At 51.0% G+C, this 22,993-nt stretch overlaps 1 protein-coding gene across 4 annotated transcripts in view; it reads left to right on the forward strand.

Annotated features, from left to right (window-relative positions):
• Positions 1-22,993, forward strand: part of CAPZB (capping actin protein of muscle Z-line subunit beta) — a 135,027-nt gene that overhangs the window by 2,002 nt on the left and 110,032 nt on the right. The gene's annotated exons all lie outside the window — the stretch shown is intronic.

Here is a 22,993-nt window from a genome sequence, read left to right on the forward strand (position 1 = left end):
TGGGCTTCAGAGTGTTTTGAGGGTCTCAGTTTCTTGTTTCATGAAGAGATGTGGCTGCTGAACCAGGATGACTAATTAAGAGTGGCTGTGTTTTTTTCTTGGTGCTTTCCTGTATATTGATTAAAAATGTGGCTTATGCCATTTTTAATGCGATTGGACTTCTCTGATGGGTGTTTTGCTGGGAGGCGGCCCCGCCCCGGGCCTGGGTGGGGAAGTGTTCCAGGACAGTGTTGGGTGAGGACTTTAAAAGTGGGGGGAGGTTTAATCAATTTGCTCTTGGGGCAAAAGCAGGGAGGGGAACATGGCCAGGCGGGGCTGCTCACGGCAGCATATCTGGCAGGGAGGGGCATCTTGGCTTAGCCCCAGGTGCCCGATTCTCCAAAGGTAATGGGACAAGGCCCGTAATGACCTAGGAGGAGCAGCACAGCGACATATGATGCTTCTCAGGAGTCCTGTATTTGGGTTTTATTTGGACAGTCTGAAAGAACCGTGGAGGAGCTGGAAGAAAAGGGCTGACCTTTCTTGAGGGCTACTAGGTGCCAGGCACTGTGGCTGTGCAGTTCAGCTGTATGAGCTCCTTGAATCCACACGGGGCCCTTTGAGGGAGTTACTGTTCCCGTCGTACAGGTGAAGAGGCTGCCGCTCGGTCGTGGAGTAACTTACTCCAGGTGTTGCTTAGCCAGTGGAAGCACATCTGTCAGCCTCCGACCTCCGTCCTCCCCACTGTCCCGGGCTGCTGCTGTGCCAGAAGACAGGAAGGACACTGTTTAGAAGACAGAATCGTGGGCTACTCAGCGATGGCAAGGGAGCAGCAGCATTTACTGAGGACTGGTTGTGTTCTGGGTCCTTTGCACCGGAGACCTCACTGAACAGAGCAGTAGTCATTCGGAGGGTGGTACAGGTGGGTTTGGCACGGGCCAGGACAGGAGCTCTTGGAGGGCAGGGGTTTTCCCCTGTGTTTTCCATGGCTGCACCCCTGGGGCCTAGAACAACACCTGGCACTGAAGGAAATGACTTTTGGGGCGTGTCTTATGTCCATGAACTCGGCCACTTGGGTTTTTGTACTCATTCTCGGGAACGTGCTGTTTCCCCTAGGCTTCTGAGTAATTTCTGACTGCTGCTTGTCAGGTCAGTCCCTTGCATGAATGCTCTAATAATCCAGACTGGTCGGTCGGGCTGGGACACAAGTGGTGACGTGGGATGTTGGAATAGGTAAATGAGTTAAGACCACCGTGGTTATTTTCAGTAGTGTGTGACAGTCGAGAAAACAAGCTACATCTCAGTTATCAATGGAGGGGAATAGCAGTTTGAGAATCTAAAATGCGTTGGACTTTGGAGTAAATGCCATGATTTTTGTTGGCATCGGTTAAGAATGCATAGACAACTTTTCCTTACGTAGCTGTAGCTTCCAAGTCAAGAATGATTGTTCTAACTTAAGAGTTCTGATTCTGGTGCTAGATGGTGGGGCCCCCTCATGAGTTGTCCCTCCAGCTCCCGGATGGTTTTGCCTGACAGGAGCTGATAGGAGAGGCCTGTCACATTGTTGCAAGGTGAAACAATATAGTTGATGCTAATGTGTCTTGGCTGGTCTCCTGGTGTAGACGAGAGACAGTTCAGCTCGGACCCCACATGGACGCGCAGTCCCGTCCGTTTAAACTTAACTGGCCTCTTTGGTGGAATGCTTGAAAAAAATAGCCAACAATCGATAGCTTGAGATGGAGATGATAAATCATAGTTTGAAAGCAGATATTCCTATTTATAACTCGGAAGTCCCATGGAGAGGACGGATGACTGGCAGGCAGCCCGGAGAGATGGTAGCTGGGCAGGTACATAACCTTCCAGCTCCTGCTTCCCAGGCTGCGCGATGCTTGCCGTTAGGCAAATACAGCGGTGCCTTAGGGGGTGCCCGAAGCTGTAGGATAGCATTAATTCTCTGTGTATTCAGTGCCTCCTTTATGCAGCGTTCTGTGCCAGGGACGCAGTGATGACCAAGACGAGCGTCCATCGTTCACAGCTTACATTGTTTGGGGGGTGGGGGGGGGGGTAGATGCCACTGCTACCTAAAGTTTAAGGGGGAAGAACCTTGACTGATACAGCCGCAAGCCATTTGCGTGAGACACAGCAGGAGATTTAAGAGAAGGTTGGCTTGTGCCAGGCTTCACTCCCAGACCTTTCGGAGTGTGCCTGTTCTTCCCTCTGCCATGACTGTGGAAGTGAATCCTCTCCACGCCAGCACCTCTCCTACCCAGAACTGTAACGCTGTGGTGCCGTGGAAGTCCCGCCCTCCCAACCTGGGGAGCGGCCACTGATGGAGAATCTACCGTGATGCAGAAACGTGGCTTAGATTATAGCCCATCCCCCATCTTACTTGCGTGGAACCTTGAAGCTCGAGAGGTTGAGTGACCGGTGTGAGTGGCAGGCCTGGGACTCCAGGCTGGGGCCACCCATCTCCCGTGCTGGACACTCAGTCTGCTTCTCAGAAGCTGTGAGCCTGCAGTACAGGCTCTGGGCCCATTGCTCTGTGCAGCGGATCCCAGCCGTGAGAGTGGGGCGTGCCAGGCCGGAGGATGCCGTCACAAGATCACCCACCTTAGGACCAGCTAGAGCAATGCCATTTCCAGACCTAGGCTTTCAGAGAGCCGTGTTGCAGCGTATGGAGGCGGAGATGTGCCTTTATAGGGCACCAGCCATGTGCATGCACTGTGCTGCGAGCTTTAGCTCACTGGATCCCTGCATCAGCCCCGCTGGGACGGCTCAGCCTTGGGAGGGGGGCAGCACAGTATAAGCAGTTAGGACTTCGGAGCCAGACTGCCTCGGGATAATAACAGGACCTCCTCGTAAGGCTTGTTATGGGGATTAAATGAGATAATACACGTCAAGTGCTTCTAACAGCATCTGGCACATAATTGCATACACAGTCACTATTGTTGTTATTATCACCCTACTACAGATGAGGTTCAAAGGGGTATGTGGGGAATCCCTGTGTAGCCGTTAAGTGGGGGACTGGGTTTTCTGACTCCAGAGACAGACCCCTTTCCTTCACTCTGTACTGCTTGCTGAGGTTTGCTTGGCTTTGGGCTGTGCTTCGAGTGAAGAGCTTCCCTCACAGAGCCCGAGTCTCTACTTCACCAAAAAGGCTTCCCGTACATCGGACACTTGTGTATTGTCACGGCCCGCTGCTGTATCTCGGGCCTGTGCCTGGTGGAACCCCTTACGGACCGAATCCTTGCCCTCTTCCCAGATTGGAAGAAGAGGGTCAGGACTGGGGACCGAGCACGTGAGCTCCGTGAGAGCAGGGCGCTCATCTGTTTGGTGCCCGCTCATCACCCACACTTTGCACTGGTCATCTGGCACTCGGTGGGCGCTTCAGCAACGCCAGGCAATGCGAAGTGAGAGCCGAGAGTCCCTGTCCTGTGTTTGCCGCCTGCACCACAGAACGTGGGCTTTGGAGCTGGGCCCAGCGGTGATCTGAAGCGGGAGTTTTAATCTCCCTTGGCCTCAGTTTCTTGATCCGTAGCACGTGGGTAACGTTTTACGGGGATACCGGGAGAAGGAAAATTGCAACGTACTGAATCCAGTGCTTGGCACACAGTAGGTGGTAGCTACAGTTATTATTTGTCTTATTCTGCACACCGCAGAGTAAGGGACACAAACAGAGGCCATAATCCCCGTTCTCTGATCCGCAAGGGGAGACAAGAGGCATCCAGAAGGTTTCGGGCAGCAGGAAGGACGCAGTATGGAAAAGGTTTTATTGGCAAGGGGCACGTGTCTGCTCGGCCTGCATTCCACTTCCTCCAGGAAGCCCTGCAGACCGCTCCGGCCCACAGGCAGCTTGGGTGGGGGCTGGGTGTGAAGCCCGGGGAGACCTTGCCCAGGCAGAGAGGATAGGGTGGGGTGCAGTCAAGGAGAGGCCATTCCAGGCCCTGCCTGGAACAAAAGCAGAGTTCAGGGGTCCGGTCAGTCTTGTGAGTTTGGAGATCAGCCACAGAGTAGACGGAGCGAGTGGGGGTGCCTCAGTCCTGGGAGTCAGCTGGGGAGTGCCTGAGTTGCTAAGCTAAGGAGTTTGCATTTGATCTGGGACAGTGTGGAGCCAGTTAAATATTTGACGGGGCAGGTAGAAATTTGAGGAGGCTGGCAGAGTCGTGGTATTTTAGGAAGCGTCATCTGGCCCTGGTGTGTACAAAGGCCCCAAGAGGTGAGAGAGCGGAGGGAGGCCAGCACCAGCCTGTGGGGTTACGAGGGTCCCAGCCCTTTGTGAGGCCCAGGGTATGGAGAGGAACACATGGGCGAGAAGGATGAAGATAGGAAGGCAGAGTGAGAGGCCGTGATTTACCACCTCTGGGTCTGAGAGGGACATTTGTGCCCCCAGAGCTCACTGGTAAGGCATTCTGATAGGCTGCTTTATCATTGATCCAACTTGCTATTTCTGGTCAGTTTAAATCCTAGATAGTATTGTCTGCAAAGCCTTGATATCCTACTAACAACTAAGCGGGGATTTTAGTCTGGTTAGCCCAGCAATCCTGTATCTTCGGGTGGCCCCCAGTTCCACTCTGCTTGCACAGCCTTAGGCTCTGGGCAGGCAAACACCTAAGACCACCGGTCCGCAGGGGGGCGGGGAGGGGGGACTGCATGGTGGCCGCGACCATAACAGGAGCTACTTTTTGTTGACTACTTTTGAATACCCAGAGCAGTCCTATGAAGCAGGTTCTCGTGTTACCCTCGTCATGCAGGCGAGGAAACCTAGGCCGCCTGGGCAGCTGGACCCCACAGCCTGGGCTCTGGGCCCCGGGCCCCCGCGCTGCTGCCTCCAGGCGTTTCTTCCATCCAGGCGTTTGTCGTGTGGATGCTCACCCAGCCATCAGATAGACCTAATAGAATATGAGTCTTAGGCGGAGGAGGCGGGTGGAGACAGGTTAATTGGAGTCTTGACAGACTGGGGCACACGTCTGGGGCACACATCATGCAGCAGCAACCGGGGTGGGGTGGGGTTGGGGGAGTCCACATCAGAAGGGCTTAGGCTTAAGGGAGCCACTTGCCTTCCCTTCTCCCTGCTTCCTCCTCTTCCCACCCCGTGTGTTTCTGGCCGGCTTGGAGGGCAAGTGCAAGTGTAGTGCCTGTTGTGCAGAGAGCCCCTGAGAAGTGAGTCCTCTGCCCAAAGCCGGCAGTCTTTTATTTTTATTTATTTATTTTTTTGAGAAAAAGCTTGCGCGTGCAAGCCGAGGAGAGGGGCAGAGGGAGAGAATTTTAAGCAGGCTCCACACTTAGCGCAGAGCCTGATGTGGGGCTTGATCCCACGACCCTGGGATCGTGACCTTAGTTGAAACGAAGAGTCTGACGCTCAACTGACCGAGCCACCCAGGCTCCCCAAAGGCTAGCAGTCCTTAGGGCTTGCAGCCTGGTGTGCCCTGGCCACAAAGATCTCACCACGCTGCAGACTGCCAGCAGTCGTTGCCGCTTGCTCAGCCCCTGAACTTCCTCACCCACTGCCTACAACTGCTCGTGAAGCTTCCTGTCCCAACCCTGAACTCACCAGGACCCTTCTGAGCAGGGACCTGCCACGAGACCAGGATGTTAGTATTATCGGGACTTAACTGTTTCAGAGTTTTCTCCAAGATTCGGGCAGAGGACTCATTACATTTAATGAGTGAAATATCGATCGTTTAAAATCCTAAGTTATGAAAAGATACTTTTGCACGTGCTCTCTGTGGGCGGCCTCCCAGTGGAACTGTGTGTTTCTTGGTGGTACCAGACGCCCTCGTCCTTCCTCGTCGCCCATAGCCGTGATCGGTGGCCGGAGGGTTCGGGTCTGGCTTGCTTCTCAAGGCTTCCCCACTGTGAGGTTTGGCCCCGAAGGGGTACATCAGATTTCCCATGAACGGGCTTCCTGCATAGAATTTCGGGCTAAGAAACTGAGAGGAGGAGCTTTTATTACCCCAGACTCCTGGTGAAGAGTCTGACTGTAGGCACTACGGCCACTGAAGGAGCTATTCTTGAATTTCTGTCTCATCTCTGGCTTTTTTTTTTTTATAAGATTTTTTATTTTAAGTAATCTCTACACCCAACGTGGTGCTGGAACTCGCAGCCCTGAGATCCAGAGTCACACGCCCCATTGACTGATCTGGCTTTCATTTTATCAGTCCTTTGCTCCGCTGCTGAGCACAGCTTGCCTTGTGACTTCCCGGCCGTCCCTGGGGCTGGAGAGGGACCCATCACTGAGGAAGGCAGACCCCTACGTGGCAGTGGCCGGGCTGGGCCACTTTGCGTGCTTTGCTCTTTGAGAATTTCCCACCCGGGCTGTCCTGACTTCCTTGCGTATCCTCCTCTCCACGGCTCCCGTGTTCAGATCTCTTTTGGCCATAGTGGGTGTGGACCTTTGGTCGTCCTGAGAGTTGAGTTCTCTGACTTGGTCCTGAGGCGCTTGTGCAACAGGAATTGGAGGTGCCTGGGTTAGCAGTCTTCACCCCATGGGTTATTAAGGATTCCCTCCTGGGTTCTCCGTGCGTCTTCAAAGTGCCTGCCTTCTGCACTGTGTTGGATGCACACAGTCACGGTCTTTAATTCTCTCAACCCAGCCCTGGGAGGGTGGTTTCCTCACTGTGCAGATAAGGAAATTGAAGCTCGGAAAGGGTTAGTGGCTCGCTGCAAGGCCCCCAGGTAGTCAGTGGCAGAGTCAGCATTCCGGTGCAGGGCCCTCCCACTCAAAATTGCATGCTTCTGGAATTCTGCTATCCTGCCTGTCCTGCATGGACTCACCAGGATGCTTATTTTATAGATGAGGAAGCTGAGGTTGAGAGCGGTTCACCTGCGGGTCCGGCCATGGTGGCTAAAGCCTGGGTTTAGACGTTAGAAGATTTTGTTGGTTCGGGTTGTTAAAATGAAAGGGGATGGATGGGTCTTTCTGAGCTGTAGTCTGTTTTGGGGAAGCTACCTGCTCAACCTTCAAGTGAGAGATCTGTCTTGACGTGCCATCGGTAGGGTCACATCTTGGCGTTTTGGGTAGGACAGTAGTTCTTGGTGCGTATCCTAGTGATTGGGACAGCCCCCCACTGACACTGTTGGTTGCACAAAACCTTGCAGGATTCCCTTGACCTTTTCCTCTGAAGGCCCAGCCCAGCCCAGCCCTCGGCGCCACAGCCTGCCGCAGGTTGCTGGGCCTCTGAGGGGAAAGATCCTAGGGGCCCAGTTCAGTAGTTCCATGACCTTGAGTGGCTTCAGTTGGCGACTCTTCCAATGCCTCAAGCTGTTTCTGGTCCTTAGGAGGGAAGGGGCACAATAAGTGCCCCCTCGGAGTGTGAGTGCCACACAGTGTTCCATTGTCCCTGGCACATGGGCCATTGCCCCATAGTGTTTGTTGAATGCATGGATGTCTAGTAGGCCCTTAATAAATGTGAGGGCCCCTTCCCCATGAGGTTGAACTGTATGGAATTGCTGTTTTCCTAGGTCAGAAATGGCCGATTGTCAGCACTGCATGTGGTTTAGCCCTACACAGATGAAACACTTTGAGCAGGGTGATTCCAAGTGTGACACTTTTGTGGCAGTCCAGAGCCAGTGTCGGGCTCCCACTTGTCGGTTTCACTTTAGGTAGGGGTGACAAGAATGGAAGGAGCTGAGCAGGGTCTGCCTCTGAGATGGGGTCAGTGCACCCGTTAGCTGTTCAAGCCACCCTGACATTGAAGGTTGTCCGGAGGCACCGGCAGCGGTGGGATCGGGATTTGGTGGCAGCAGTCATCCCGATGGCTCTGAGCTTCACTGGTGGCCCTGAGCACTGGGCGCAGAGTCACATGGCTGGCTTGGAGTTTCCGAATGATCCCAGGCACTCTGGATTCTGGAGTGCAGGGACAGTTGAAGGGCAGGGTCGGGAGCCTGAATTTAGATCCACACCTGCAGACATGGTGGCTTCCTTCACTCTCTGCCTCAGTTTCCTTGTCTATGAAATGGTAAAATTACAGGTATTTTTGGTGGATTTTGCCAGGGTTAAATGAGTTAATACATGTCAAGCCCGACGTGGTAACATTATTAACGTCAGTAATAAGGCGGTGTTGTTATCGGTGCTGTGGGCTTGTCGGTCACGTGCTATCGCAGCCGAATGTGGAGACTGCCTCTGCTTTGTATTGGAACACCTAGCTCTCAGGAAAGTGCTTCTTTGGTAGCTCACTGGAAACTCGTGTTACTTACGGGCCTTGCAGAGATGCACCTGACTATCCCTGAACAAGTTGTTTGGAATGGTACTTTTGTTCCAGCTTATAATAAAAGTCACTCTTCTGGAAAATGGCTTAGTTTTTTCTTCTCCTGGCATGAGTGGCCAACCCTGGAGGGCCAGTTACATTTGGTATCCAAGGTCTTTGAGTGGAATGGGGCATGATGCTAATCAGTGATGCTTGTCATTCCTGCCTCCCCCCCGCCCCCCTCCCCCACCCCAGGACTGTGGTTACTTTCTGAGCCGTTTTCGTCTTTCTGAACAGGCAGGTGTTCGTAGGTGCTCCCAGCTTCTACTAGTCAGTGCTGCATTTGTGAACTGCCACAGACCTGCGAGACTTTGCTGCCTCAGGCGCCGAATGTTTTGTTTTGAGGGCTTGTGTTTGATTCTTAAGGCATGTAGAGTGTTGGGGTTTAGGGGTAAGGAGGCAAAATAAAGGGAAATGGGCAGAGAAAACACTTGTTGGAAGGCAGCCTCATAAGGTATAGCAGGAGACTCCTGGCTCTGATTCCCACCGTGGCTGCCTGTGAACTGTGTGAGCTTCAACTAGTTAATGTCTCTGAACCTCAGCTTCCTGATCGGTACAATGCACATAACATCTGCCTCTTTACAGGGTAGAGGATTAAATAAGAACAGTGTTTACACAGTGTCCACACAGGCCTCCTGTGTGGACATTAATACAGGTTCGTTATTATCTGTAGGGACTTGATCATTCATATAAATGAGCACTGTTCTATGGGGAAGAGACTTGGGTTGAATCTGAAAATCCCTGTAATGAGAAATACCACAAATCTGAAAAGCAGATGTAATGATCACACTAAGGGGAGGCTGTGACTTTGTGGCTTCCAGGGACCTTGCTCTTGGACCGAGCAGCCCTCTGTGCCTTGGCTTAGAGGCTTCATCACCCAGGGGGACTTGCATTGGGCCAGCCCCTGTGTGCTGACCATCGTGGATACCATCTCCTGTAATCTGTACCGTAGCCCCATTTTGGTCACGGTGCCCCCCAACACACTTTGCAGATGTGGAAATGGAGGCCTAAGAAGGGAAGAAGTATCTTGTACAAGGTCACACAGCTAGTAAGGGGCAGAGGTGGCCTTTGAACTTGGTCTTCTGATTCTAGATTCCATTCTAGAATCCTAGGCTGGCCCTACGATGTTGTTTTTATGTACAGAGGAAAGTGTTTATGTTGATGGTTGTAACCAATGTTCTTTAGTTCTTTTATATGTTTTGCAGCTCAAAGCAGACTGTGTTAGGCGGCTGCCCCTGGTTTTGCTTTGATGACTTGGAGCCCATCTTAAGATGCTACAAGAATGAGCTTGCCGTGACTGTGGTTCTTCATTTAAAGGGAAACCTTGTTTCCTACATTGTAACTTCTAACCTTGAATTACTCTTAAGACCCTGAGCACTATGTAGTCTTTACTGCCACCTGTCCTGTCTCCTCCCTTCTGTGCATATCCAGCTGGGCTCTGAAATAATGCACTATTGGGGATACAGTAGTTGTTTGTGACCAAGCTAGCGTTTGAATTCAGGATCAACTTACTCCATGCCCTGGCTGTGCTGCACCTGCAACTAGGGCCAGAAATGAACAGAAAGACTATGGTGGTCTGCCTACCTATGTTACCAGTGGAATTAGTCCCAACCCCAAGAGGTAAAACCAATCTAAGGTACCGAAAGAGGTTCCTGATCTTAAGGAACTGAGAATGCCGGGCTGTGGATGTCGGCACCTGCTTGCAGGATGGGGAGGGTCTCCATGGCCTCCATGGCCTCCATTCATGGCGACCTCTATTCCTTGTTGTCTTACTTGGCACTTGGTGATACGCCTGGAAAATGGGCCCAGTCTTCACATTTTCTTAACGTTGATTTCTTCATTCTTCCTTTAAATCACTTTCTCCGGAAGTGATTATTCAACTGCCACCTAGATAGAGTTCCCTTGTCCTCTTGCCCGCCGTAAAACTGGTACCACAGGCTGTAAGGCTTTTTCCCCTCTTGGCCATGGACCGCGGTTTCTGAGCTTGCTGAATCCCAGATGGAGAGCACACGGAAGCATCCTGGGCGTTTTCCCCAGGATCCTGCCTTTATTTTGATTCCACAGTATCTGTTTGGTACATATTGATTGTCGAGAAGGCATTTCTTGAAATAACAAGCAAGTACTGGTTGCCATGGTCCCCAAGGAAGGGCCCTCCCATCATGTGACTAATCGGCAGAACAAGGACACAGAAATAGTGTTGGACCTCCATAGGATGAGCTCAGAGTGCCTTGTGAGCCATTGAATTAACTGATAAAACCCCATGAGTTGAATTCCATGACATGGCCGGTGTCTCAGGAAAGGGAAAAAACGATTTCCAAGCCTCAGGTGATGGGCCATGGGTCCTAACAAGTACAAGCGGATTCTAAGGCGGCTGAAGCATTTAGCAAGCCCTCAGAGTTAACAATGAAAGGAAGGCACCAGCCCCACTCTACTTAGTACTTATCATGCATTATTCCCTTTGGCCCCTAGAATTAGCTCCTAAGCATGGGATCCTGTGAATTTCGGCCTTTATGTAAATGACAATTATGGAAATTTAGAGACTTGATGTAAATTGCTAATAAATGGCAGAGCTGGGACTTGAACCTGGTTGCTATGACTTTAAAGCCTTTGCACGTAACCTCTTTGGTCAAGGAGTTTTGCTGCCCACATGAGGCTTGTGGCTCGCCCCAGATCCCACAGTACATCACTAGGGTGATTGGGACTGGGGTCCTGTGTCTGACACACTAGAATCTGGACTCTGTGTTCTCAAGTGGGCTGTTGCCTTTGCTGCTGCCTGAACTCAGCCACATTTGAAAACTCCTCTCTGAACGTGCTTCTCCAGTGACGCATGCAAAGACCACACTTTTCCAGCATGACGTCCTAAGAGAGTTTCAGCTCAGACGAGCCCAGAAAGCCAGTGCCCTTAGTTACAGAAGAAATCTAGGGACAGCTCTGGACTCCAACTCAGATCCCTTTGGTTTTGGCTCCTACTTTGTGGCGTGTCTGTAGGAGACGGGAATCACAGTGGCAGGGCACTGGCGAAAGCGAGTGACAGTCGGTTGAAAAATGGTGGCACGGTAGCCCAATGGTATATAATACAGCCATTCAAATGTGGTGGTGTCGAGGAAAGCAAAGCCCGGAGTCGGGCTGTTCCGTCTACATCGCTCTCTAGGATGTTCACGTTAGAGTGCCTGCCTCATTGGGGTTGTGAGGATTCAGTAAATGACCGGTTTGCAAGCCTTTTGCTGTGTCTTAGTTGCAGTGGTTACTGATTATCTGTTTATCTAGACGCACACAGGTATGTTTTCCCCTCCTCAGAGTCACTTCCTTGCAGTAAACCCTCAGGAGTGGGTTGTGGGGCTAAGGAGAACGAGCATTTTTCTCCCCACGCGTCTTTCCTGTCCCTTTGCCCTCATAACTTATGACAGCCTCTGCCTCGCAGGCTGCCTCCAGGCCCTTGGATCTGACCTCACCCCCCTGCCTCGCCAGCTTTGTTTACGCAGTCTGGCTTCCTGTTCTGGCCAAGCTGAGAGAGCTCCTTGCTTTCCTGCAGAAATGTCCTATCTAGGGGTAGCCGCCATGCTTTTTGCGACAGCATCTCCATATCAGAACCCGTCATTTTTCTTTAAATTACCTCATTTTTTAACTGAAGAAACTTTGCCGTTACCGTGAATGGGGAACCAGTATCAGTTGCCCCGAGTAGAAAGTATACGTTGAAGTCAACTCCTGTAACTGTTGGTAGAAGAGATGCTCATCTGAGGACCACGTAAAATTGGTGACCCTCAGAGCCTGGCTTGCTTCTCTTTCTGGGCCTTGGCTTGCAGCATCCCCCTCCGTGCCTTCCTCCCTTCCCCGCTTGCCTCCAGGCCCGGCTCTGTCCCCTCGTGGCCACCAAGCCTTCTCTGACTACCGTAGCCCTCCGCATCCTGTCTGCCCACCATCCGTCCATCCATCCATGCAAATATTCACCAATGCTCTGGGCTCTGCTGGGGGGGCGGGCATAATAAAGCCCGTTACTGTATCTATAAGGAGACGAAGTGTCTGTCCAGAGAAGCTGTGGAATGGAAGATAATCGCTGGAAAGGGGTGTGTGCGGGTGCAGCGAAGAGGGTTCGACTGAGCGGGGACCACAACAGAGATTTCAGGGGGGAGGCTTTTGTCTGGAGCGAGATGAAAAGACTCATTTACCAGGAGGACGGGTGGTGGAGACCCGGCAGGCAGAGAGAACGGTACGTGCAGGAGAACGTGGCCTGTTCAGCGGAACCGGCCATCGGCAATAATTCAGTCATTGGAGCCAGAAGGGTAGGGGTGGGAGAGCTTGACGTGACCCAGCAGGGGTCCCTTGTGAGGACGTCCTGTGTCGTGTCGTGAAGGAGGCTCCGACTTCACCCTTGTCCATTTGTGTGCCCCGTCCACACCCTGGCCTGACCTGCAACACAGCACAACCCTTACCCATGAGGTTTAGCTGTTGACGCTCTCGTCCCTGGAGTAGGATTTGCTGGTGGTTCAGTGCCCTTCCCCCCATCGCTGTGTGCGGAGTGTGTCCTGTGCTCTGTGCCGTGTCCTGGGACACTCCGCTGAGTGAGGGGAGGGCCTTGCCTTAAAGAGCCCACAGCCTAGTGGAGGAGACCCACGGCCATCTAGTTGGGTGTGAACACCAGTGGCAGGGGCCCCGGGAAGCTTCCTGACCCCGTTCCCTGCCACTAGGGATCCCTTTGGAATCTGACAGTATTATTTTTTTAAAGTTCAGCATTTTTCCTTTTATTTTAAAAGTAACGTGTTCATTATAGAAAAGTCAGAAAATACAGAAGGAAAAAAAAACTTGCCCGTAATCTTACCCTGCCAGCAGCTACGGTTAACCTTTCGGTATATCGCTTTAGTGTCTTTGTCTCTGCGTGGTTTTTAAAGGTTTTTTGTGGATTGTGTTCATACTTTCTGTGTGATTTGTATGTTGTGCTCTTTTTTCACAAGAATTTTTTTCAGTATTTTCATGAACTTTTTTTTAATAATTATTTTTTTAATATTCTTGAGAGAGAGAGATACAGAGTGTGAGCAGGGGAGGGGCAGAGAGAGAGAGAGGGAGACACAGAATCGGAAGCAGGCTCCAGGCTCTTGAGCTGTCAGCACAGAGCCCGACATGGGGCTCGAAGTCACGAACTGCGAGATCATGACTGAGCCGAAGTCGGATGCTTGACCAACTGAGCCACCCGGGTGCCCCTCGTGAATGTTTTAAATGACTAATATTTCAGCTGGTTAATGCTGTCATTTGGTCAACCATTCCTCCATTGTTGGATAAGTAGGAGTTAATTTTTTCTTAATGTTGTATGTTTGTGTTTTTTTTTTTTTTTTAATAACGTGGAGGCTTTTATACAGCACTTTTTCTAGTCATCCTTATTTGCTTATTGCATGTTATGTATGACTTTGTTCCTATAGGCTGTTTCTGAGGTATGAACTTTCTCTCTGCTTATGTGATTGTTCTTGTGGGGATGAACCTCCCCACCCATGTGATTGTGTCCTGTGGGTATGAACTGTCTCCCTGCCCATGTTGTCATGTTGTAGGTGTGAACTCTTCCTGCCCGTGTGATCGCGTCTTGGGAGTATGAACTCTCCCCATCTCCGTGTGATTGTGTCTTGAGATACGAACTCTCTTCCTACCTACGTGTATACAGTCTATTTCTGTTGCTCAGTTATCATTCTGTAGCGTCACCACGAACGGTGAATTAGCAAATCCTGAACCATTGCTTCTAGGAGAAATGCAGGCTACAGTTCTTGGGATCTTCCGGTCACAACATTTTTGTCCTCTGATTAATACATAACCGGAAAGACAAATACTGTATGGCATCACTTACATGTGGAATCCAAACAAATAACAGTCAAACTCGGAAGCAGAGTGGAACGGTGGTTGGCGGGGGCAGGGGGGGTGTTGTGCAGGGGAAATCGAGTTTGCTAAAAGGGCGCAAACTTTCAGCTACAAGATGAGTAAGGTCTGAGGATCTGATGTGAAACATAAAAGAAAAAAACACCTTGCATTATGTGTGTTTCTGCTTGAGGACACCGTTTGGTGCGGTTGGCTCATTACCATCACCGTCGGGGCCGCCGCGCACTACCTGGGGCCTGAGCGGAGCCCGTCTAAGCGCGCACACGTTCTCCTTCGCGCTCCCAGCCGCCCGTGCTCAGGAGCCCCGGACGGCGCTGAGCCTGGGGGCCACTTCTAGACCACGAAGTCAACAGAGCGCACCGAGGTATGGAGAAGGTGACACTGCAGACAGAGCCTGCGGGAAGGACTCCTGCTGAGGGCGCGAGAGCTGAGGTGGAGCAGATCGTCGCCTTGTTCCGTCTCGGAGACCGTGCGCGTTGGGCAGCTCAGCGAGTCTGCGGCTCTGCGCAGGTCTGGGCGTGACCGTGAAAGTGCCCCGAGTGTTGATTGGGGGCTTTACTCATAAATTTTCGCAAGGAGGTGACTTTGCAGCGAGCGAGAACCGGCTGTTGGACGCGGCGTGCCGAATGAACCCGGTGTGTGGCCGTGCCGTCTAGCTGGTGACACAGAGGTGGTGACACTGATGATGGGTTGAAAATAAGATTTTAATAGAGTTCCTCCCTAGACTTTGATTTTTGTTGTTGTCATTGGGAGGGGGAGTTGTGGGGAAAAGCATTATCCCTGTAGGTATTAGAGGCAGTTTTCCAGTAATGAGCGAATCTTTCCCAGAGCCTGAGAAGACTTGAGTGCTCGGGGGTCACTTGTCCTGTCTTTAGACGGTTGGGTGCTTCTGCCTCTTGGAGCGAGGCTGACTCCATTGTGATCAGAAGGTGCTTTGTATCCCCCGTGATTTTAGATGAGCGTTTTGTTCCTGGAGACCTTCGGGGTGGGCGGGCGCAGCTCCTAAGGGCCTTTGCTGCCCACAGATCCAGCACCTGACGCTGCCGTGGAAACAGATGATGGGGAGGCATATGCGGTATTTCGTGAACCCGAACTGTACTTTGAACCAAAACCAATACCGGTAATTTGGGCTCTTGCCACCTGGGAGGCCTTGAGGGGGACTTCTGGCCTCCCCGCACCGGGAGTTTAACAGAAGCATGTGGCAAAATAGAAAGGAGAGTCTGTGACGTCTGCATCACCGAGGCAAGAAAATGGATTACAGCTTCACAACTGGCCCAAGCATTGGGAGCAGAGTAAGGCTCCCTTGCCTGCAGTCTGGGGATGGGGGGATGGGGGGCACACAGGATCCAGGATGTCTGTGCCCTTGGACTGGGCTGACTCTTGGTGTTGGGACCTTCTCACATTTGGGGTGGGAAGACTGTTGGCTTGGGCTGGATCAGCTTGGGAGTGGCGAGCGGGACACCTGGATGCCCCCGGCTGCGGGCACTCACTCACTGGGTAAGAGTGGGGTTACCCGTGGGGCTCCACACCTCTGTTCCTCTCTCCCTTTCTGTTTCACCTTTTCCTTTGGTTTCTTGCTTTAGCCTGCTGCCGGGGTGAGCCCAGGACGGTGTAGGACCTGTCTCCCTACTTGGCCATCTGCCAGCACTCTGCCATATTTTTATGCTACCTTTATTACCATTTAGTGATTTTCTTCAAATTGGCTTGAGCCTAACACCGCCGCCTGCTTTCACCTCTTCCTAAGCAGAAACATCTGTAAGGTCACATTTGAGGTGCTTGTCATATTTTTTGTGCATATTAAAAATAAGTAACCGCCGAATTCCATGTGTCCATACCCCTCTAAAACCTCTCTCAGACTCCAGTGATCTGCATACCGCACGGGAAATGTTGCAGGGGCAGGGGGCGCTGCTCCAGGACTCCGGAGCCCTGACTTCAGGCCACGTCCTGGCCCCTGATGTGCTGTGTGATGATGAATGCTTCCCCTCCCGTCTCTGGCAGGGGAATTTTCCACCCTGTTTCTTCTTCTTCTTCTTCTTTTAAGTTTAATTTATTTATTTTGAGAGATAGAGGAGGGGTGAGGGGCAGAGAGAGAGAGACAGAGACAGACAGAGACAGACAGAGACAGAGAGAGAGAGAGAGAGAGAGAGAGAATCTCAAGCAGGATCTGTGCTGTCATTGCAGAGCCTGACGCGGGGCTCAGTCTCACAAACTGTGAGATCATGACCCGAGCAGAGATCAAGAGTCGGATGCTTAACCGACTGCCCCCCCCCCCCCCCCAGCCTCCCCCTCTCCCATTTCTTCTTTATATCGGACTGATGAGCACCAGGGTCCCTCCAGGCTCAAGAATTCTGGGGTGCCATTCAGTGATACCTCTGTGGTTTCCCTGCTCCTCTGACAGCAGCTTGGGCTGACCTGGACACGTAATTCGTTTGCTCAGAGAAACAGAGATTTAAAAATATTGCAGCTCAGGAACATTTTGTCTTCCCACGTGCTTCTTATTTTTATTTGGGTTTCAGCCCTCATGGCTTGTTAGCCAACGGAGCAGCTTGGTCTAGTGCAAAGAATAAGGCCTCGGAGCCTGGCAGCATCCTGAGCTCCTCTGTCTCTCTGGCCCCCTCTCTAGTGTGGGAGTGGGCGACCCTCGTGGCAGGCCTGCCGTGCTCTGGAGCGCAGAGCACTGGGGTGTGTGATGTGGGTGTAGCGGTTAGTGTTGCCTCTGTCCTGGCAACAGAGTTGTTCTTGGACATGGATATAAAGCCTGGCTTCTGGAGCCAGACCACCTGGGTTTGGGTCCTAGCTCCTCCGTTTTCAGCTGCGTGGCTTTGGGTGTCATTTAACCCTGTGGGGCCGGTGCCCCATCAGAGGCTCCGTTGGAAGTTATGTGAAATAAAACAGGTAACATACCTGCCATCGTACCTGGCATGTAGTAAGGGCTCCATGCATGTCGTTGTTGGCCTTGTTATTAATGAGATGGTACGTGTCAGATGAGTAGTATGGCACCTGGGGTATATAGTACGTGCTCAACAAATGGTCACTATTGTTTTTCTTTAATTTTTTTTTTTTAACGTTTATTTTGAGAGAGAGTGTGCAAGCAGGGGAGGGGCAGAGAGAGAGGCTCTCAGTGCAGGCTCTTCAGTGCAGAGCCCGACGTGGGGCTCGATCCCATGAACTGTGAGATCATAATCTGAACCAATATCAAGAGTTGGACACTTAACCAGCTGAGCCACCCAGGCGCGCCCTGTCCCCCCCGTTGTTTTTCTAATAACATAGGAAGGCCGGGACAGGTAGCTCTGGCCTCTGGAGAAGAGGAGGTGATGATTTTCTACATTCAACTCTGTTTGATGTTTGATGTAGAGGCTTTCCGCTCCCCCCCCCCCCCCCCCCCCCCCCCCACCGCCGGCCCTGTAAGATTTCGTGCCTGTAGCTCATTGGACAGGAACCATACATTGGATCACCCTGCCCCAGCTGAGCCAGTACCCAGAGCTCTCCTCTGAGTCTAGCTTTGAAAGCATTGTAACGCAGGGGGCTCCTGAGTGGCTCAGTTGGTTGAGTGTCTGACCCTTGACTTCAGCTCAGGTCATGATATCTGGGTTCGTGAGTTTGAGCCCCGCATCAGGCTCTGCGCTGACGGTGTGGAGCCTGCTCAGGATTCTCATTCTGTCTTGTGGTCTCAAAATAAATAAACTTAGAAAAAAAAAAAAAAGAATTGTAACTCAGATTTGGAATGGGCAGTGCAATCCCAGGATGAAAAATAAGAACTCTTGCATTAAGGCACTGTGTAATGAACAGAGTCCCTCCTGTCCCTGCCCTCGTGTGTCCATCTCCTCCTGCCTGCCCCCCCTTCCCTGAATCCATTGTCTGACACTGGTAATATTCCCATCCTCTGTTTTCTTTCATTTTGTTTATCGAGGCATTATTTCCCTGCAATGAAATTCACCAGTTTTAAATGTAGAGTTTAATGAGTTTCGGTAATAATCATGTAGCCACCACCACACCAAGTTGTAGAATAGTTCGTTCACCCTGACAAGCTCCCTGTGCCTCTTCCTTTTCATCTCTCGCCCTTCCCCCACCCCATCCCTGGACAGCCACTGATGTGCCTTGTTACGTTGGTTTTGTCTTTTCTGTAATTTCATAGCAATCACAGGACGTAGACTTTTGTGTTTGACTTCTTTCACTTTAGCCTGATTTTTTTGAAATTCATGCACGTGGTTGGTTGTGTTGATAGTTTGTTCCTTTTCACTGCTGTGTAGGATTCCGCAGTATTCCATGGCATGGGTATTTTGCAGTTTGTCCTTTTACCAGTTCATGGACATTTGGGGTTGCTTCCACGTTTGGGATGTTATGAGTAATTCTGCTGCAAATCTTCATGGGAAAGCTTTTGTGTAGCTGGCTGTGTTTCTTTTCTTTACTCATTTTTAAAGATGTAAAATAAATACAAATAGATCCTTTACTTCCCCTCCTTTTTAATGTAAAAGGTAGAGTATTATGAAAATGCTTCTGCATCATTCGTGTGATTTTGTGTGTGTGTGTGTGTGTGTGTGTGTGTCCTAGCATCCCAGGAGCTGAGGGTGCCAAGTGGCCTTCCTGGCTTCTGGAGGGGGGGTGTCGGCCTGCTGGGACCTCAGAGAAGGCAATGGAAGCGGGCACAGCTGCAGAGAGGACCTCTCTCTGGGTCTATTCCAATGTTGCAGGGCTTCTCACTCTGTGGACCCTTGAAAGGGGCGAGTGCGAGGCTGTACTGGGCTTAGGTGGGGTTACCTGAGCGTTTTGGTATTAGAATTAAATTGCAAAAGAAATTAGCTTGTGCACTCATCGTATCCTGTTGCAAAACTAGAAGTGCCTCTTAGCGGAGGTAAAGCTACCAGCCCTTTGAAGGTCCTTCTGTGTAAGGAGCCGCGGTGAGTGGACCTCTGACCTGTTGGGAAGCATGTTCCCTTTACTGATGTGGGTGGAGAATAGTGGTGGAAGTTAGGTGTTTGCTCAGGACACATTTGATTAGGCTCATCTTTACTTTTACCTGTCCTTGGTCCCCATTGCCTTCTAGACCCCTGTCTGCACCCTTCCTTCCCCAGTGATACATTGTTTGTAACTTTTTGAGGGACGTTAGGCTTGGTAAGAGAATGCATGAGAAAAAGAAGGCTAATGAAGTCTTTTTCTGATCTTCTGGTAGTGCTGTTAGGAGACAGGAGGATTTGGGAAACCGGATCCACTGTTTAAGAAGTGAAACATTGCTTAAGGATGTCTTCTGTCTTCTACAGCTGTGCTGCCCACTGGAAGTTTCTGTGATAATGGAAATGTTCTGTACCTGTGCCGTCCAGCATCCTCTAGACAACATGCAGCGCTTCACATGTGGCTAGTGTGTTGAGCTGAATATTTAGTTTCATTCAATTTTTCTTAAATAACCAGGAGTGGCTAGTGGCTGCGGTGTTGGGCAGTGCACGTCTGGGTGAATGTTGAACCTCACTGAAAAAGTTTCAACAACTTACAGAATCATTCTAGATTGTAGCCACAGGGAATACCATTAAATGATTGATTTCTAAGCAGATTAGGTGAATGTGTTGTTTCATATCCAGTACTACCGCACTATTTACACGGTACACTTACGGGTGCCCTCTGTTGATAAGGTACCGTGATGGGCGCTATATTGGATACGCGGAAGTTAACTTCCCTTCCTTAGGTCTCATTTTCCCCATCTGTAATGAGGGTGTTGGACCAGATGGACTAGATTTTATGATTTTGTCTTTAATAGCAATAGCACTTACTCATTGAACTCCCCCCGGTGTTCTGGGCATGGTATTCAAGACATTAAGTAAATGCACTGTCTCATTTATTTATTTGTTTAGTTACTTTTTAATGTTTATTTATTTGGGAGGGGGGGAGGTGGGCAGAGAGGGAGACACAGAATCCAAAGCAGGCTCCAGGCTCTGAGCTGTCAGTGCAGAGCCCCACGTGGGGCTCGAATCTTGAACCATGGGATCATGACTTGAGCTGAAGTTGGACGCTTAACTGACCGAGCCACCCAGACGCCCCGCGCTATCTCATGTAAGAGGAATGAGTTAATGTTTGTCCCAAGGAAACTAGGTGTTATCCTAGTTTCATAGATGAGAATGTTGAGGCTTGGCCAAGTCCTTTACCTGTAGCTGTGTCGCCGGTTAACTGTAGAGTTCAGATTCCCACTCAGGGCTGCCTTGTTCCGAGCTCATTTTCAGTAGAAGCTTTATTTATGTAATGGCTATTTAAAAATTTTTTTAATGTTTAATTTTGAGAGAGAGACACACACATAGTGTGAGCAGGGGAGGGGCAGAGAGAGAGAGGGAGACACGGAATCTGAAGCAGGCTCTAGGCTCTGAGCTGTCAGCACAGAACCTGACCTGGGGTTTGAACCCATGAACCATGAGATCATGACTTGAGCCGACGTTGGACACTTAACCAACTGAACCACCTAGGCCCCCCTATAATGGCTATTTTAAAAATAGATGTATTTTTATACATGTATTTACTTAAGTATTTAAAACTTACAAAAATTTTTTTATGTTTTTATTTTATTTTTAAGAGAGAGAGACAGCCAGTGTGAGCAGAGGAAGGGCAGAGAGAGAGGGAGACACAGAATCTGAAGCAGGCTCCAGGCTCTGAGCTGTCGGCATAGGGCCTGACGTGGGTCTCGAACTCACAGACTGTGAGATCATGACCTGAGCTGAAGTCGGACGCTTAACCGACCGAGCCACCCAGGTGCCCCTAAACGTTAAAAAATAAATAAATAATTAAATAAGTCTTGCTTTAGGTAAAAGTTCAGTTGGGGTTTTTAAGAGATAGGCTTTACAGTGGTGCTCAAGTTGGGGTCAGTGGCTGTGGGGATTTAGGAGTAAGGTGAGCAGGGGGTGCAGGGGGAGGCCAGCCCATCTGGCAAGCCTGTGTCCTCCTCTACGCGTATCCACGAAAGGCTTGCTTTGAACACACTCCTGCTGGGATGCCCTTGTTCAGCTTAGGTCAGCCAGAGCTCCAGGAACCAGCAGTGAGCTCACAGTGGGCTCCAGGAGAGAGGAAGAGGCGGAGCTTCGTCCTAAAACATTCTCTGGCTCCCCTGTGTGCCCTGAAGCAGTGGAGAACCATGGCCAGCTTTGCTGCGTTGGAGCAGAAGTTGACCACCCACCTGCTTAGCCAGGCAGCCTCGTGCAAGCCACTCCACCCCTTCGAGCCTGTGGGCTTCCATCGCCACACCCAGCAGTCGTGCTTCCGGAGGCTTCTCCCATGAACCACACTGTTCTGCATGCCCAGGACGCGACAGGGAATAAAGCTCTGCCTCCAGGAAGCTTGCACCCTGCTTGACCATGAGCTCTCCTACTCATCCTTGAAACAGCGGCGCTGATCTCAGGAAACTACCTCATGGGGTTGTTTGGGAGAGTAAATGACACTAACACAGCTCCTGGTGCCCTTCTCCAGAGATGACTGGGTTCCCTCGAGGCCGGCGCTCCCTGCCAGGTAGTGGATCTTCAGCCAGAGAGCTCAGTTGCCTGCAGACGGCCCTCGGCCCTCGTAGCTGTTCAGAAGGGCCAGGACCCGCTTCAGCTAATCAAACGGGCAAATGACGTGGATGAAATCCCTAGTACAGTGCCTGGCCTGGGGGGACCTTCCAGTACATGAGGTTTCTTTCTCCCGACCCCTCTTTTTTGAATAAAGAAATTCTACTACGTGGGAACTCTGAGGTAGAGGCCAGCAGGCTGAGCGAGGAGTGGTAGGAAGTTTCGGAAAGAACTGAATCAAAGCAGATCTCTCATTCTCTCTTTTTAAAAATATTTAATTCCCTGTTTTTCTCCCTAGAAAAGCAATACTCAATTTGAACAGCATAGAAACGTGTGATTAGGAAAGTGGAACCACCCCTAAGTCCACCCCAGCGATGGTGCTAGGAGCGTGATGTACGTTTCTGTCCAGATATTTTCTACCTGTGTGCTGACGTTTGAAAGACGCTGCCCCACCTCTGCAGACAGCTGTTCAGTGTGCCGTTTCCAGTGTGCCTTCCTGTCCTTCAGATCCTGTTTTCTGGGCGCCGGGAATCCCGGTACCTAGCGGAGTAGAATTGGTCGTGCCCTGAGGCCAGGAAAGGGAAGCAAATGTCCTCTGAGACGCTGGCCTGAAAGGTGGGTCCTGGTTGGGGTGAAGGAGGCCTGTGGAAGGGCAGGCAGAAGTGAGGGGAGCCCGGTAGCAACTGTCCCCCCTCGCACACGCCCCCTCGTACAGAAGGCCGCGGTGCTGCACTTTGTGCCCCGGCTTCCCTGACCAAGTGACGGCTTTCTGCCCTTTGAATTCACAGCTTAGAAGTGCCCTCTCTGGGGCGCCTGGGTGGCGCAGTCGGTTAAGCGTCCGACTTCAGCCAGGTCACGATCTCACAGTCCGTGAGTTCGAGCCCCGCGTCAGGCTCTGGGCTGATGGCTCGGAGCCTGGAGCCTGTTTCCGATTCTGTGTCTCCCTCTCTCTCTGACCCTCCCCCGTTCATGCTCTGCCTCTCTCTGTCCCAAAAAAAATAAATAAAAAACGTTGAAAAAAAAAATTTTAAGAAGTGCCCTCTCTACACTGTGGTGCCGGGAGAGGCTGCCTGTGGCTTTTAGGATGGGACTGAGATGTGGTGAAATTGATTTCCACTGGCTGTGTTGTCTTATTTTTAAGTGTATTTATTTAAAAAAAATTTTTTTTTTAGTATTTATTTTTGAGAGAGAGAGAGACAGAATCCGAAGCAGGCTCCAGGCTCTGAGCAGTCATCACAGAGCCCAACGCGGGGCTCGAACTCATGAGCTGTGAGATCATGACCTGAGCCAGACGCTTAACCGACTGAGCCACCCAGGTGCCCCTGGCTGTTTTTTGTTGTTGTTGTTGTTGTTGTTGTTGTTGTTGTTGTTGTTGTTTATCAGCTGCTTCAC

This window comes from Panthera uncia (genome assembly GCF_023721935.1).
Source record: "Panthera uncia isolate 11264 chromosome C1 unlocalized genomic scaffold, Puncia_PCG_1.0 HiC_scaffold_4, whole genome shotgun sequence".
In the NCBI taxonomy this organism is placed as follows: domain Eukaryota; kingdom Metazoa; phylum Chordata; class Mammalia; order Carnivora; family Felidae; genus Panthera; species Panthera uncia.